The 12,467-nt window shown below is 42.6% G+C and overlaps 1 protein-coding gene across 6 annotated transcripts in view; it reads left to right on the top strand.

Moving 5' to 3' along the window:
• The window catches only part of RABGAP1 (RAB GTPase activating protein 1), a 172,402-nt gene that overhangs the window by 28,122 nt on the left and 131,813 nt on the right, over positions 1–12,467 (top strand). The gene's annotated exons all lie outside the window — the stretch shown is intronic.

Below are 12,467 nucleotides of genomic sequence, written 5' to 3'. Positions count from 1 at the left end.
GGTGTATGGAGTGAAAGTAAGAACATGAAAGTAATATCCAACCTTCTCAGAGTGCTAAAGTTTTGTGATACTTAGTGAGATTGGCAAATTTATATTTAATTTAGAATTTTAAAGTGACTAGCTTCAAAGTCTTCTAATACTCCCGTTAGAGCTAGGGGTTATAGTATAAAAGTTGACGTTTTAACATTGTTTTAACTTCTCCGTTGCATCAAGGGTAGTTTTCGCCCCTTTTTCTCCACCCCTCCCCTTTTGGTTTAAAATCTGGGAGGGTCAGGATAGAAGAACCTGACACTTTAACTGAAGAGAAACATTTTATTTTTTATTTTTTGGCTCTTTGGGTGATGTTCAGAGTTCCTCCTTGCTCTGCATTCAGAAATTAATCCTGGCAGTGCTCGGGGGACTCTGTGGGATGCTAGAGATCAAACCTGGGTCAGCTGCATGCAAGGCAACACCCTACCACTGTACTTTCACTCCAGCCCACGAGAAACATTCAGTTCAAAGGTCTGTTTAAAAAAACAAACAAACCTGCCTTGCCTTGAGCCCGTAGGGTAGGGGTTTCAGCTGCTCAGTCACTCGCCTGCCCGTGGTTCTCATTCAGTGTACCGCTCTGGCTGGAGTGGCCGGCGCTGTACTTGAACCCAGGTCCCTGTGTTTTGACTTAGATTGTTTTCTCATCAGTCTCCTTCACACGTTTCAGGAAGCCCCCTCAACTCTCAGAGCACTTGACATACTTGATCCGCCTTCTCTTGGCAAGAGCCTTGCACTTCCTCGTCTGTCCCAGTGCCAGGCGCGTGCTAGGTAACACCGTAGCCTCTTCCAGCTTCGTCATAGCCACATTTGTGATGATTTCTTTGAACAGTGCCATCCTCTTAGCGTCTGCAACATCATCTTTCTCAGAGATCCCACATGTGGGTGACCCAAGGAACAGCTCCATGTATTCTTTAAAAAAAAAAAAAGTGTACACCTTTGTAATGGTCTTTTTTGTTGGTCTGCTTTGGTGTAGGGGTCACACTTGGCTGTGCTCAGGGCTTACTCCTGGCCCAGCACTCCAAGATCACGCCTGGTAGGGCTTGGGATCATACGTGGTGCCAGGGTTCGAGCCCAGGTCAGCACATGCAAGGCATGTGCCTTCCCCGCTGTGCTCTTTGGTCCCGTGATTGTCATTTCAGCAGTTCACTGGAAGATGGAGGTTCCAGGTGAAAGGAGCACAGGATTGTTTTTGGTGCTTGGTGTATGTAGTACAAAGGACAGTGACTGATCGGCAGTGATACTTATGTTTGTCTTAGAATTTATCAGACGAAATTTTAAGTAGCTTTTGTTTTCTGTTTTTCGTTTCTTAGCTAAATAGACAGCTACCGCTACTACTACTATTCCCATACTTCATTATTGTTCTGATCTCTATGGATATACATAAAAACAGACAATGCTACGGGGGCTGAAGCGATAGCACAGTGGGTAGGGCATTTGCCTTGCATGTGGCCAACCCGGGTTCGATTCCCAGCATCCCATATGGTCCCCTGAGCACCGCCGGGGTAATTCCTGTGTGCAAAGCCAGGAGTGACCCCTGTGCATCGCCGGGTGTGACCCAAATAGCAAAAGAATAATAATAATAAATAAAAATTTAAAAATTTAAAAAATAAAAACAGACAACGCTAATAAAATTTAAAACAGTAGCTTTAAAATACTTTAATTCTTGTTTACATTTGCTGACACAAATGCGTATCGAGTGTTGACTGCGTGCTAATTACTGTTACAAATACTGGAGGTCCCCTGGTGAAGGGGACAGATAAAGCTCTTAGAACACTTAAGTCCAATGAGATGGAGGCCTTCAGCAAATAAGAAAACAAATCAGGCACTGTAAAGAAACTCAAAGTAGAACACAATGAATGAAGAGTGAAGGACAGATTTTATGTTTTAAAAATGTCTTGAAATGATATTTGAGCAGAAACATGAATGGGAGAAGAATGCTGTAGAGAAGTCCGGCGGAAGTCCTCTCTGCACGGAGCAGGAAGTAGGAGAGCCCTGAGGATTAGCAGCAGGAGCACAGAGTCCTCTAGAGCAGAGTGAATAGATAAATAAACATGCCAGAAGATGGGATTTGACCGTGTGCAACTTTATAGAGCCTGGTAGGAGTTTGGACTTCCGATAGAAATGTGGAAGGAATGTCCAGAAAACTTTAGTTTGGGTTTTAGGGCAACACATGGAAGTGCTGAGACTACTGCTGGCAAGGTTTTGGGGGACGGTCCAGTGCTGGGGGCTGAACCCTGTCATCAGCATGCCAAGTTTGCAGTCTGTCCCTCTGGGCACTCTCGGCACATCCCCTGACTACACATCCCCAGTAGACGTTTAACTGTAGCTTGCTTGAAGGAACGGTCTTGCACGTGGCTGACCTGGGTTGATTCTTCCATCCCTCTCGGAGAGCCTGGCAAGCTACCGAGAGTATCCCGCGTGCACGGCAGAGCCTGGCTAGATGCCCGTGGTGTATTCGATGAGCCAAAAACAGTAACAACAAGTCTCACAATGGAGACATTACTAGCACCCGCTCGAGCAAATCGATGAACAACAAGACAACAGTGCTACTGTGCTTTTTGGGTCACACCCAGCAATGCTTAGTGGTTACTCCTGGCTCTGCACTCAGGAATTACTCCTGATGGTGCTCGGGGGACCATTATGGGATGCCGGGAATTGAACCCAGGTTGAACACATGCAAGGCAAATGCCCTAACCACTGTACTATTGCTCCGGCCCCCAGAGATAATTTTTAAGGCAGCAAGGGGGAAAAAAAAATCATACTGCTGAAGAGCAGCCCCTATGTGATTATTAGATTTCTCAGCAGGCCAGGAGACAGTGAGAAGTGATACTTAAAGTACTAGTAGGGCTGTGAATGTTGCTCAGTGGCAGTATGCTTTGTTTAAGGCCTTTGTTTGGTTTGATCCCAAGTACCACAAAACAAAAATTAAAATTTGTTAGTGCTGAAGAGATAGTATTTAAGTATGTCTTGTGTGCCAGTGACCCGAAGTTCTGTTTCAGGTACCACATGGTTCCTAGCACTACTTAGAGTAACCCTAGAGCATCGCTGGGTGTGGCCCAAGTTGCTCCTCCCCCACACAGACATACACACCCAGAAATTTAAAAACAGCAACTAATTTTAAGTTCTGCCAGGGCAGACATTCCCCAAACCAAGCCAGAAAGTTAATCAGTAGACCTCCTAAGAAATACTGAAAGTTCTTCAGCCTGAAATAAAAGATAAGAATTAATAACATGAAAATATGAAACAGAGCTGTATATCTCCAAATGCAGAATGCTCTCATGCTGTAACACAGTGCTGTTTATTGCATGACTCTGGCATAAAAATTAAAGGACAAGGTTGCTGATATTAGCCATTAGTGAACACAGAGTATTGAAGAAGGTGTAATGTGGCATAAAAAACACAAGTTGATAGCACTCTGTGCCTTGCTGGAGGCTGCAGGTTTCTCTGCACCCAGAAGTATGTTTCCACACCAGTTTGCTAGTGCTGTGTGGATCCTTCAGCATTCATCAGATCGGCTACACAGTGGAAGCTGTCAGACAAGTTGAAGTCGTAGGTGGTCTGAAATTGAAAACCCATGCAGTGTCGGCTGCATTGAAGAGAGCAGTGAGTTTATAGCTTATAGGAAGACTGACACATATAGACCATTGCATAATAGTGTGTAGAGGAATGCTTGCTTCCCATATTTGTATGTAACTGTTCTTTTCCTGTGTCTCCTCTTGTATCTCTGACTGGAAGCAAAACCCACATACCAATGAAATAATATGGCCAGAGTTCCTATATGTTTGGACTGCCCATTACTATAGCATGCACATAGGAAACCTGTCTTGCTAATGATTTTGACTGCAGAGCTGTGTCGTTAGAGCTCACTCTCAGTCAGCTAGCAAGCACATCACTAGCCATTTTTCTGAGTTGATAGAGTGTTGTTTGGATGAACTGATAAGCATGATCTGCATGCCTTATCGGAGACACTAGCTATGCAGCAGGGTCTAGTTACAACAATCAGAGGACTTTTTGGTAAAGACTTTGGAGTTTACAGATGATAAAGATGGTGATTGATGATGAGAAGGAGTTCCCGATTTCAGAAGGTCTTGAAGAAAGACTTCAGAGAATGACATATTAGCCTGTTGAACCTGGTGATGAAGCAGTCATTTAAACGATAAGGTTGTCTATATATGTATATGGTGAAATATGTAAGGATGCAAGAATTCATAAACTGATGACAGTAATCTGAACTTTGATCACAAAGGTGCAGAGGGATGCAATGTTATGTTCCTGGAATCAACCCAGTTTGACTTTTGCCCAAACAACCTTATTGAAACCATAAAGTGAAGTGCGTATTTCTTTGAGTCTTATCGTTTCTAGAACATACAGTTGTCTACTATATTTATTCATGAAGAACATAGTGTTTTTGTGGCTTTAAAAAGAACTGTAAAATAAGATTGTTTTTAACCTGTTAGTCAAAGCAAAAAGAGAGAGTGAGAGAGAGAGAGAGAGAGAGAGTGAGTGTGTGTGTGTGTGTGTGTGTGTGTGATTGAGAGTCTGCAGGGTAGGAAGTTTTATGAGCAATTCAAGTTGTCAATGTGAGATACACTGTTACTGGAGATACAGTGTGGGGTTAAGGTGTTTGCATTGGAGGCAACCAATGCAGATTAGATCTTTGGCACCACGTGGTTCCCTGAGCACTACCGGGAGCAGCATCCAATCACTCTCTGGTTTGGTACCAAGATCCCAGCCCCTCCAGCCCCCCCCCAATATATATAGAGTTACATTTGTAACATTTCATAGTCATGAGAAAACACAGAATCCTAAAGTAGATGATACATTAAAAGGATGAAAAGGGAATCAAAGCTTACACTGTGGCAAATCATTGGTTCACAAGGGAGACTAGCAAAAAGGAAGAAGGGAACAAAGGAAGTCCTAAAAGTAGAAAATTACACAACACTAGTTAAGTCATTACCAATAATGACTTTGATTGCAAATGGATTAAATTGTTTAATCATGGTATGGGGAGGCTGGTTATAAAAACAGGACCCCAGGGGTTGGCGCTATAGTACAGCAGGTCGGGTGTTGGTCTTGCACACAGCTGACCCAGGTTCAATTCCCAGCACCCCACACAGTCCCTTGAACATCACCAGGAGTGATCCCTGAATGTAGAGCCAGCCCTTGGCACTGCCAGCTATGTCCCCGAAATTCAAAAACAAAAACAAAAAACCAGTAGGACTCTACAAGAGACTTATTTTAGCTTTAAGGATAAAGGGAGTTGATATGAAGTCAGAAAATTTATTTCATGCAATTGGATAGTAAAGAGCAGGTATAATTAAACTTAAATGATACAAAACTTAAAAAAATGAGACATTATGATGTCTTAATAAATATGTTAATTTACAGGGACTATGCAGATATCGGATATTGGATGCATGTTGTAGTATTTACTGTATTAAAACTAGCAGATCTAAAGGGAGAAACAAGCTTCATTAATAGTAGGGAACTAGCTGCTGTTTTTCTCAAAGGACACATTGCTGAGAAAATCACTTAGCAAATACTGAGTTTGAGCTACTCTGGTGGGGTTTTGATTTGGTCTTGAGCCACAGCCAGTGACACGAGGGGAATTCTTCCAGCAGTGCTTGGGCTGTTATGTGGCACCAGGCACGGACCCAGAGCTCTTGCATGCAAAGCATGTGCTCCAGCCTAAAAGCTATCTTGCCAGCCCTGAATTTGGACTATACCTTGGGCAAAATGAGTGTAACAGACATATCCCGAACGTACCATTCCGCAGCAACAGAACACTCATTCTCAGGCACACAGGGAACATTCTCCAGGATGGGTTACATGTGAGGTGTAAATTATTAAGAAACACCAGTTTATATTTGACTCTCCAATAACTTTTAAGAAACAACAGAATAACTCTTAAGAAATATAAGGCTTAAATCATGGCAAATAACTCTCCTTGCCAGAGTCATATGAAATTACTACTCTGTCAAGAAGGAATAACAAAATGGACATTGAAGGTTCACAAATATGTCAAAGTTTAACATAACCAAAAAAGTTAACCAAAGGGGACTTTAGATATCTTAGAACAGAAACAGAAAAGTGTATTCCACATCCTGCAACTTTTACATGAAATCTAAAAAATGTCAGATACATTTTAAGAATATGAAAATGGTAGTTGCTGGGGACTGGATATTAGGGGGGGTAGAAGGAGGGGCGGGGAGTTGGATATTTATGTGATGTGCGATGATATCGAAGAATATGAACTTCTGTTTACGCAGGTCAATGTTTCAGAGATCTGAACAGCATCTTTCGCGATAATTCACAATAATTCAGAATAATTTCATAATTCTGAAACTTACTGCAGTTCCTAAGAAAGTAGTTTATATATATTCTCATCGCACACAAAAATATTTCAATTGCAGGGACGTGTGTTTTAGCAACTTTACGGTGGTGGTCATTTTTGCAGTATGTGTGACAGTGGTGGAGGTAAGTTGTCACCTTGAAGAAGGTGCTGAAAGGAGGTAAAGAGATAGCCTAGCAGTCACAGTCTTGTAAACCACAGCGCCTAAAGGAAAAAGAAGAACTCGCCTCACATGGAGGCAGGCAGAGGCAGGAGAGGAACTGGAGAGGCTCGTGGAGGGAAGCGACGTGGTGGAAGGATGGGAGTTCATGAGACTCGGTCGTGAACAAATTTGTAATTCACGGTGATTCAGTAAATTTTAAAAGCCAGTGGCTTTTTTTCAAGGAAGTAGAACAGCTCTAAAATTCGTTTCAATTTAAAGTTTCCTGTAAAATTTAATAGAATTTCAGGGCTGGAGTGATAGCACAGTGGGTAGGGCATTTGCCTTGCACGTGGCTGACCTGGGATCAATTCCCAGCATCCCATGTGGTCCCCCAAGCACCGCCAGGAGTAATTCCTCAGTGCAGAGCCAGGAGTAACCCCTGTGCATTGCCAGATGTGACCCAGAAAGAAATAATAATAATAATAGAATTCAATACATCTATGTAGAGTATCAATTCTTTGAATTTTTAAGTGGTAAATGCTTAAGCAGTTAATTATTATTACAGTAACTAACCCATGAAATCATCATCACGGGAAAATAGAAAATGACGCTTAGTTTGCTTTTGGATGGGGGCGGTGGGCAGCCGTCCTACCCTCTGTACTGTTGCTCTAGCCCCTCAATCTGCATTTGAAACTTCATTTTCTCGAACACTAATAGATTTCTGAGTTTTACTGGTTTTTGTTTATTCCTTGTTATCGACAGGGTGATTTGCACCACTGTTCATACTAGAGTTGCTTCCTGTGTGCATGTTGGAACCCCAGCCCCACCACCAACCAGTCTGCCCTGCCCCCCCAACCCCATCCACTCTTACCCGCTTGTCAGGCATATAACAGATTTATTTCATTTTTTTAACAAAACTTAGAGGATTTGCAAATGGGATTATCAGAAAATAAATTAATAAAAGTTAAATTTGTGTTGAATGACTGCAATGTTGTATTTGCTTTTGGACCATCCCCAGAGATGCTCGAGGGTTATTCCTGGCTATTCCCTCAAGAACTATTCCTGGTGGTGCTCACGGGACCCTGTAGGACGCTGGGGATCCAGCTGACCATGTCCAAGGCTAGCTCCTTTCCTGTTATACTATCTCTCAGGGCCCCTGACTGCTATATTTTAACTTGTGTAAATAAATCAAAATCATTTAATAAAATTCCAATCATTTAATATAACATAATGCCTATTATAATTTACATAAATAAGTTTTCAATCTTGGCATCTAAACTATATTGCATTGAATTACATATTTGAACTTGAATCTTACTGGGGTAATTTTGTCTTCCCTGTCATAAATAAAACTTTTTAAAAAATTCTATAAATTGCACTGGTTTTAGAAAATACACTTAAGAGGTCTGTTATTCTTCCACCCTTAAAGTCCCAGTTGAGTCTTTTGCTCAGTTGACAGTCACCATAAGCACGGAGAGTAAGTATTGTCCACTTTTGGAAATAAACTATCCTAGAAAACCTAAAATTGTCCCAATACAAAATTCAAGCTGAGTAAAAAGTAACAAATCACTACTTAAATTCTGTAACTGTATTTTCAGAAAGTAACAGAAATAAGAAACAGAAGCAAAGAAATTGAAAGCTAGAATTTAACTGACATTGTGGCTACACTGGGGGGAGTTCTCCATTACCAATACTTGGGATTTTTGTTTATTTCTCTATTTTTATTGAATCCCCTTGAGATACACAGTTGCAAAGCTGTTCATGACTGAGTTTCAGTCATAGAATGTTCCAACAGTCGTTATTCCAACACTCATTTCCCACCACAGCGGTCGGGCGTTCGCCTTTCACGTGGCCGACTGGAGTTTGATTCCTCCGCCCCTCTCGGAGAGCCCGGCAAGCTACCGAGAGTATCGAGCCCACTCAGCAGAGCCTGGCAAGCTACCCGTGTGTATTGGATACGCCAAAAACAGTAACAATAAGTCTCACAATGAGAGACATTACTGGTGCCCGCTCGAATAAATCGATGAGCAATGGGATGACAGTGACAGTCCCCAGTTACCTGCCCCCCATCCTCAGCCTGTTTCTCTCTCTCTCTCTCTCTCTCTCTCTCTCTCTCTCTCTCTCTCTCTCTCTCTCCCCCCCAACATCCTCTCCCTCTCTCTCTCTCCCTCTCCCTCCCTCCCCTCTTTTGAGCATTCTGGTTTGCATTACTGATGCTGAGAAGTTATGATGCTTGTTCCTTTACCTCCTTCAGCATGCAGTTCTTTTCCAGAGTGATCATTTCCAACTATCATGGTCATAGTTGTCCCTTCTCTATCCCAACTTTCTTCTCCCCCAGCACTTGAAGCAGGCTTGCGATCATGGACCAGCCCCTTTTTCTACTGTTTGGGGGTATTAGTTCTGGTTTTATTATTATTTTTTATCCCACAAACGAGTGCAATCATCCTGTGTCCCTCTCCTTCTGACTCATTTCACTCAGCATTATACTCCCATGTCCATCCATTTATAAACAAATTTCATGACTTCATTTTTCCTAACGGCTGCATAGTATTCCATTGTGTTAAAGAAACCAGTCGTCTGTGCTCGGGCACTAGTGTTTCCAGATTCTGTCTATTATACGAGTAGTGCTGCAATAAACATAGAATTCCAAATGGCATTTCTAATTTGTGATTTTTGCCCCCAGGTATATTCCAGAAGTGGTATTGCTGAGTCGAATGGAAGCTCAATTTCTAGCTTTTGGGGGAATGATCATTTTGTTTTCCAAAAAGGCCCAAAAGTCCATGACTTTGCTATATACTAATAATGAATGAGGAGAGAGAGAGATTAGAAAAGCAGTTCTGTTCACAATCATGCCTCAGAAAATCAAGTATCACAGAATCATTTTAAAGAAGTGAAGGACCTAAACAAATAAAAACTACAAAAGACTAATTCAGGGGCTGGAGCGATAGCACAGTGGGTAGGGCATTTGCTTTGCACAAGACCAACTCGGGTTCTATTCCCAGCATTTCATATGGTCCCCCAAGCACCGCCAGGAGTAATTCCTGAGTGCATGAGCCAGGAGTAACCCCTGAGCATCACCGGTGTGACCCAAAAAGCAAAAAACAAGAACAAAAGATACTTCAGTAAATAAAAGAGGACACAAAGAAATGGAAATATATGGATTGGGAGGATTAACATTGTCAAAATGGCACACTCCCCAAAGCATTATGCAGATTCAGTATAGTCCCAAGGATACCCCTAACATTTTTCAAACAAACAGATCAAATACTCCTAAAATTCATATGGAACAATAAACCCCCCATGAATAAAACAATCCTTGGGAAAAAGAAGATAGGAGGCATCACCTTCCCCAACTTCAAACTGTACTACAAGGAGGAACTAATTATAACTGCATGGTATTGGATTAAGGACAGACCCCCTCCCCCCAGATCAGTGGAATAGAGTTGATTATCCTGACACCGACGCTCAAGTAAATGATCACCTAATCTTTAATGAAGGAGCAAGCAATATGAAATGGAGCAAGGAACGCCTTTTCAACAAGTGGTGCTGGGAAAACTGGACAGCTGCCACCGGAGACCCCTCCGGACCCTGTATAGAGCCCGTTCGACTTGGGCACCTCAGATGGAGTGGGGGTACCCCTCTCAGCCCACTCCAGATGAAACCCTGAGGGCCTCGAGCAAAACCCAGGTCTGCAGGTTCAGGGACTAAGATTCCAGGCCACATAGTGGCAGCGGAGATGGGCCAGCCCTTCCCGTCTCCCCGCCCTCTTGGGGTCCTGGCTGTCACGCCAGAGATCTGCCTCCAGGTGCCATCCCAGCGCATCAACGGCCTTGATCCAGAGACTCCCAAATTAATCTCAAAATGGTTTAGCTCCATACAGAGATGTCTCTGGACCCCAGCCATTTACAGTTTTAGAAATCCAGAAGCCTGTGGATCCACACGACCTCTCATGATGCTTATAATAATCAATAGAAAATAAATTATCTAGCATCATCCCCTGGCAGACAGACTTGAATGGTGCTGGGAAAATTCGAATTAATAGTGATGGGAAGGTGTAATGGTAGTGGGATTGGTGTTGAAATATTGAATGTAATCAATGTGAACAACCTTATGGAAATAAAATTCTAAAAAAAAAAAACTGGACAGCTGCATTAAAATAAATAAAAAGTTAACTCAGACCTCTTCCTAACACCAGGCACAAAAGTAAGATCAAAATGAATTAAAGACCTCAGTATCACACCTAAATCCATAAAATACATAGCGGAAAATGTGGGCAGAATTCTTCGATATTGAAACTAAAGGCATCGTCAAAGATGAAACACCACTGACCAAGTAAGTGGAAGCAAAGATAAACAAATGAGACTACATTAAACTACGAAGCTTCTGCACCGCAAAATAAATTGTGACCAAGATAAAAAGATAGCCCACAGATTGGGAAAAAAAATTACCCAACACCCACAAGATAAGGGGTTGATACCCAAGATATATAATGCACTGGTAGAACTTGACAAGAAAAAAACAGCCAATCCCATCCAAAAATGGGAAGAAGAAACGAACAGAAAAATCTCAAAGTACAAATGGCCAAAGACACGCGAAAATGCTCTACACATCATCAGGGAGGTGCAAATCAAAACAACAGTGAGATGACATCTCACACCTCGGACTGGCACACATTAAAAAGCCCAAGAGCAGCCAGTGCTGGTGTGGATGCAGGAAAATACTTGGATTTTGATAGCTAAAGTAAGAGAGCACTTGGTAACAGAAAAGGGTGTTGGGATTGAGATTTCAACTGCACCCTCGGTCTCTAGCGTAACAGAAGGGTAGACCAAGAAAAAAAAAATGTTTCTCCTTCTAAGTATAGGTAGAAAATAAACAGTTTAGATGCTCCCCTTTCAATTTGAGCATCTTCACATTCATGGTAGTTTGAGAGCAGGTGTGAAACCTCGAAAGCTGAGTCTTAGAAGTTACATGGTGTCATTTTCACATTCTCTTCATCAGAGCACAGGCTAGTCTAGATGGGTACATTCAGGGAAATGAACTCTCCTTCTTGACTGAGGCATTGTAGAGAGTTTCATGGACTTTTTTTTTTTTTTTTTTTTTTTTGCTGCTGGCTTGGGTTTGGGGGTCTCCTCAGCCCACCAGTGCTCACAGACTACTCCCAACTCTGTCCTGTGGGTGAGGGGTCTCTTCCAGTGGTGCTCAGAGTACTCTGCAGGTCCAGGAGTTAAGCCAGCATTGTCCAAATGCGAGGCAGGGACCTTAACTTCTGAACTCTCTCACCCATTTATGTAATTTCTAACATAAATATCACTGTCACTGCCATCCCATTGTTCATCAATTTGCTCAAGCAGGCACCAGTAACGTCTCCATTGTGAGACTTGCTACCGTTTTTGGCATATCGAATACGCCACGGGTAGCTTGCCGGGCTCTCCGAGAGGGACAGAGGAATCGAACCCAGGTCGGCCACCTGCAAGGCAAATGCCCTACCCGCCGTGCTATCGCTTAAGCCCAATGTAAACAAAGGTATATAAATGTTAACAAAGATTAAAAAGGTACATACGACAGAAAGGGTACATAGGACAGAGGGAATGGAAACCTATTTCCAGAAGGGAAAGCTTCTTAGAGAAGATAATAATTTGGTTAAACCCTTAAAAAGCTTTATGTGGGGGCTGGAGCGATAGCACAGCGGTAGGGCGTTTGCCTTGCATGCGGCCAACCCAGGTTCGATTCCCAGCATCCCATATGGTCCCCTGAGCACCGCCAGGGATAATTCCTGAGTGCAGAGCCAGGAGTAACCCCTGTGCATCGCCAGGTGTGACCCAAAAAGAAAAAAAAAAAAGCTTTATGTGATGGTAAAGTTATAAAAATCAGATAGGGGCTGGAGTGATAGTACAGAGGGTAGGGCATTTGCCTTACACGTGGCTGACCCAGGTTCAATTCCCA

Source organism: Sorex araneus, chromosome 1, assembly GCF_027595985.1.
Source record: "Sorex araneus isolate mSorAra2 chromosome 1, mSorAra2.pri, whole genome shotgun sequence".
Classification (NCBI taxonomy): domain Eukaryota; kingdom Metazoa; phylum Chordata; class Mammalia; order Eulipotyphla; family Soricidae; genus Sorex; species Sorex araneus.
Note: the sequence above shows the minus strand (reverse complement) of the source record. Positions and strands in the feature narration are given on the sequence as shown.